Raw genomic sequence first — 6,000 nt, forward strand, 5'->3', positions numbered from 1 at the left:
GTCTTTATTTGTCTCTTGTTGGGTGCAAAGCGCTTCTGAGTGAATGTGTACTGTTGTATGTATTTTTAAAAGTGTTTATGTGCTAATAAATTAAGTGTTATCATGCCTGTGAGGAATATCCTTCCATTAAAGTAAAAACTTGAAATTGCTCAAAAACTCGAGAAAGGTGCTAGTGTTTCATCCTTAGCAAAGATTTATGGTGTGGCCAAATCAACAGTTTCGGGAATAAAAAAAAAATGCTCGAAGTATTATATCCCACCAGGCAGTCGTAGAATCTAAGCGGAAGACTCTTAGAAAAGGCGAGTATCCCCGCATGGAGAAGATGTTATACAAGTGGTTTATAGCTCAACGAAACAAAAATTGTCCAGTTACTGGGGAAATGCTTAAGAAAAAGCAATGAAGCTGCACGCTGACTTTAAGGAAAAAGAAGGTAGCTTTCATGCCAGCCCCGGTTGGTTATTTGGATTTAAAACTCGCTTTGGAATCCGACTTTGAAAAGTGTGTGGCGAGAAACTTTCATCGAATATCCAGGCAACTAATCCCTTTAAGCATAAACTCAGAAACATTATTTACGAATTGAAGCTTTGCGAGGACTAAGTATATAACGCAGACGAGACCGGCTTGTTTTGGAAAATGCTTCCTGATAGAACGTATGTCAGTCAAACAGAAAAAACAGCTCCGGGAAGAAAAGCAGAAAAGGCCAGAATTACTTTTCTTGCATGTACAAATGCAACTGGTCAGCATAAAGTAAAACCGTTAATAATTGGGCATGCCAAGAAGCCGCGCTCTTTTAAGACTTATGACATCCCGGTAGACTATCGGAACTCTAAGAATGCATGGATGACTGCCAACATTTTCAGAGAATGGTTTCACCATTGCTTCGTCCCTCAGGTACATTTATAATGCAACTCCTGACATTTTTGCAGAGTATTTATTCGTTTTTAATTGATATTATGTTCATAAGTATTTACTACAGAAAGGATTACCAGCCAAAGCTATCCTTTTGCTTGATAACGCCCCTTGCCATCCTCCAGAATATGAACTTAAAACTGCTGATGGATCCATATTCGTGATTTATATGCCTCCAAATGTAACGCCTTTAATTCAGCCTATGGATCAAAATGTGAATCGCTTAACTAAGCTGTATTACAAAAAGCATCTCCTGCTTTTAGCTGCAGGAAAGGATGGCATCACACAATTTCTAAAACATTTAACTTTAAAGAATGCTGTATCATTTTTAATGCTTGCTTGGAATCAGCTGCAGGCAAATGTAATAGTAAAATGTTGGAAGCCTTTATTAGAATGCTTAAATACTACAGCAGCAAATGAAAGCGAGGATGAATACGATGATATTCCTTTGAGCTTACTTCGTCAAAAATATTGCAGGAAAAATGGAAAGAAGTTCATGATATACAGGGTCTGCTGCAAGTTGTATTACCGGAGGTAATTTTATTCACCCTCTTGACAAGCAGCTGTTAATTAAGTTTTTATGTGAACATTATTTGTTTTAGGAAATCTACACTGAACAAGATATTGAGAAGTGGAATTCAATCCAAGTTGACGAAGAAATTGATTTAGATAATTATGCCATGGATACTGAAGAATCTGGTGATGACAGCCAAAGCGAAGGACAGATCGGAAATTCAATAGAAGCTACTGAAGCCATTAAAAGCTTCGATATAGCTATCGCATGGGCTGAAGCTAACACCACTGACTATGCTGGCATACTAGTACTGAAAAGTCTACGCGAAAAGGCGGTCCAAAAGTCAATTTCCGAAATCAAAAAGCAAACACCTATTCGTAAATTCTTTCAATAATATGTATGTATTTTTCAAAAAATTACTTTATACATATAACCTGTTTTGTTTACATAAACAAACATGAATTTAAAGCTAATAAACCAAGTTAAAAAAAAAAATGTTAACCTTAATATAGTGAACAACCTCGATACTGCGAACAGGCCTTGCAGAAATTAGTTCACTATATCCAGACTCCACTGTATATACTTACCTTAATAATACATTTTTAATACTAAGATATTACTCACCTTACTTACCTCAATGTAATCTTTTACAATATTTAACGAAAGTTGAAAATTACCATACTTACCCCTTTTTTAAGACATGAACATTACCACTAGTTTAAGCCGTTAGTTAAGATTTAGGCTAAGCAACTAAATGAAATTAAATAAACGCTATTGTGATTGAACCATGGAATAGACCGGACGCGTTTTCATTTTTTATCTCAATTTATTTTCGACAGGCAATTAGGCTTTATTTTATTCGCGCATTCCCTAAGTTATATTTTCGCTTCTCAAAAACGCTTGACAATTTTCATGGCGCCGGAGCAGGGACTAAGTGCGTGAGCTTAGAATATATTTTATTTGACTTTCGTTTTCGTTTAATTAACTAATTGCCTGTCAATCGGTTCGGTTCTCGGTTCTCGGTCTTCGGTAAAGTGAAGTGTGAATAATCACCTAAAACAATAAAATACAGTAAAATGCAATAACATACATATAGTGGAAGTGACCAAGCTGTGCAGTGATAATAATACCTAAATAAGAAAAATTATAAAACATAAAACAAAGTTACAAAAAATTAAAACAAAATACATACTTACATATACATATGTATGTGCAAGAGTGAAGTGCCAGAAGCGCAGTGAACAAATACAAAAAAAAACACACAGTGCGCAAAGCAAACAAAACATTTATAAAATAATACATTGTGTGGTGCAGTGATACCTAAACAGCAACAGAAAAAGAAGAAAAATATAATAAATGAAAAGTTCCGTGTAAAGTGTATAATTAAAATACTTACCAACTCTGCGTTCCTAAATCTACAAAATACAAAAAAAAAACAAGAGCAAGCACCCAAAAGTGCAAGTGCTCAAAGTGACAAAAAGTGAAATAAATAAAAAGTGTGAAAAGGCGCACAAGTAAATTGGGTACAGTGAATTCTAAAAAAAATCGTACCAAAGTGTTTAATTTTGTGATTAACGAGAAGGCTGTCCTAAAACGTTAAAAAAAAAGTTAAAAAAAGAACAGTTTTAAAAAACCGGTGGAAAACCAGTTAAAAACAAAAACCTTTTCAAGTGCCGCGTTAAGAGAACCGGTAAAGGCAAAGTGCCGGTATAAGCACCCGTTACTACTGAAATCACTGCTGCCATCTTCGCTGCTGCCTTCAACGCCGCTGCCATCAACGCCGCTGCCATCAACGCCGCTGCCATTAACGCCGCTGCCATCTACGCTGCTACCATCAATCCGCTGCCGTCGTGGGAATGAGCTGCCGCTGCATCCTGTGCCAAAGGGACGTAAGCGCCGGCAAACAGCCGACGCACCAGGTAACGAGTGCGATTTACTGAAAGCAGTGCAAACAAAAAAAAAAAAAACAAGTAAGGAAGGGCTAAGTTCGGGTGTCACCGAACATTTTATACTCTCGCATGATAAAGTGATAATCGAGATTTCATTATACGTCATTAACATATTTTTCAAATACCGTAGTTTTGTAAAGTTTTATGCCGCTATCATCATTGGTTCCTAAAGTACATACATATATACTCGTATTATACAGAAAAGGCATCAGATGGAATTCAAAATAGCGTTATATTGGAAGAGGGCGTGGTTGTGAACCGATTTCACCCATATTTCGTACATGTCATCAGGGTGTTAAGAAAATATTATATACCGAATTTCATTGAAATCGGTCTAGCAGTTCCTGAGATATGGTTTTTGGTCCATAAGTAAGCGAGGCCACGCCCATTTTCAATTTTTAAAAAAAGCCTGGGTGCAGCTTCCTTCTGCAATTTCTTCCGTAAAATTTAGTGTTTCTGACGTTTTTTGTTAGTCGGTTAACGCACTTTTAGTGATTTTCAACATAACCTTTGTATAGGAGGTGGGCGTGGTTATTATCCGATTTCTTCCATTTTTGAACTGTATATGAAAATGCCTGATGGAAACGACTCTGTAGAGTTTGGTAGACATAGCTATAGTAGTTTCCGAGATATGTACAAAAAACTTTGTAGGGGGCGGGGCCACGCCCACTTTTCCAAAAAAATTGCGGCCAAATATGCCCCTCCCTAATGCGATCCTCTGTGCCAAATTTCACTTTAATATCTTTATTTATGGCTTAGTTATGACACTTTATAGGTTTTCGGTTTCCGCCATTTTGTGGGCGTGACAGTTGGCCGATTTTGCCCATCTTCGAACTTAACCTTCTTATGGAGCCAAGGAATACGTGTACCAAGTTTCATCAAGATATCTAAATTTTTACACAAGTTACAGCTTGCACGGACGGACGGTCGGACAGACGGACGGACGGACAGACAGACATCCGGATTTCAACTCCACTCGTCACCCTGATCACTTTGGTATACATAACCCTATATCTGACTCTTTTAGTTTTAGGACTTACAAACAACCGTTATGTGAACAAAACTATAATACTCTCCTTAGCAACATTGTTGCGAGAGTATAAAAAACGATAATACTCTCCTTAGCAACATTGTTGCAAGAGTATAAAAAGAGGCCATCTGCAACAAAACAAGTGCACACTTTCAGTTTTTGGCTCTCCCTTTTTTCACTTTCAATTATATTGACGTTCATATAAATACATACGAGTATATTATATACTTATATATATGTATATCTATAATAACGTATATAAACAAACATATACATTATTAAATATAATAAGCAGTCGCACATATATGTATGTATATGCGTACGCAAGTGAATAAGGGATTTTGGGATTTTGCGGTAGCCCTTTATTTTGAAATAAAGGTGAAAAAATTATTAATTGCAAATTAAATTATCACATTTTTCGATCCGCGTTTGCAATTATCGGTCGTTTTTTCGCAATTTTTGACGATTTTCGTGCGGACATTTTCCGATTAAATTACTTTTTTGTGCTATTGGTCATTTTGCGCATTTATTGGTTTGGCTTTCGTATACTTGGGAATCGATATTATCTTTTTTTTTCGTTTTCGTAACCGATTCCAAATATATTTGTTGCCAGCCTTTATTGCTATTGGTTTGGCTTTCGTATATTTGGGAATCGACATTCAATTTTTCGCTTTCATTATCGATTCTTGATATATCTGTAGCCAACCGTTATAGTCTTTTTTCGGAAATTTAATTTAAACAAGCAAAACTGAGCAAGGCAAAGCCAACTATCGCTAACCTCTCTCCAAGTAAGGAGTTGATCGACTTAAAGTCCTTAAAGCGTCAAAGGACGGTGGCGAAAAATAGTATTTTGCGAATAAAGACGGGCCTTTTAAAAAAAACTATGTCGTTAGATCCAATTGAATTGGAATGTCGGCTGGACATATTAAATTCACATAGTGAAAAGCTAATGAAATGCCAATCTAACATTAAAGAGATTGATGAAGACGACATGGCCCGAGGGTAGTTAGAGGACATAATTGTTGAAACGAAGACAATAATTAAAACTATTTTAGCTAAAAATAGAACGTCCGTTGCCGAAACATCTTTTGTAGCTTCTCACAGCTCAAGGCTCCCTAAAATGAATTTGCCGAAATTCAAGGGAGAATATTCCGAATTCAAAAATTTTATGAGTTTGTTCGAGAGCTTGGTTCATAACGATCCATATATCCCAGATATTGAAAAATTTAACCATTTGGTTAATTGTCTGTCTGGAGAGGCTTTGGGAACAGTTAAAGCGTTTCAGATGTCGGATGAAAATTATCCGAAGGCGTTGGCAAGTCTCAAAAAAGTTTATGATAATAATTGTCTGATATTTTTCAATACAATATGTTTAATCCAAACAAATACTCCTCTGCATTACTCCCACAAATTACATAAAGTAATAGAGGCGTAATGCAGAGGAATATCAACCGCCCCAACTTCACGCAACAGGCGAAGGAGGAAAGACAAAAAGAAAATAACTTTCCCGCGCTTTTTGCCTTAAGGCATATTATTATCCAGCCAACACAGCGAACCACAAGCGATAGCAGATATCACGGAGAACAAAACGATTAAAA

The sequence above is a fragment of the Bactrocera neohumeralis genome, unplaced genomic scaffold (assembly GCF_024586455.1).
Source record: "Bactrocera neohumeralis isolate Rockhampton unplaced genomic scaffold, APGP_CSIRO_Bneo_wtdbg2-racon-allhic-juicebox.fasta_v2 ctg619, whole genome shotgun sequence".
NCBI lineage: Eukaryota > Metazoa > Arthropoda > Insecta > Diptera > Tephritidae > Bactrocera > Bactrocera neohumeralis.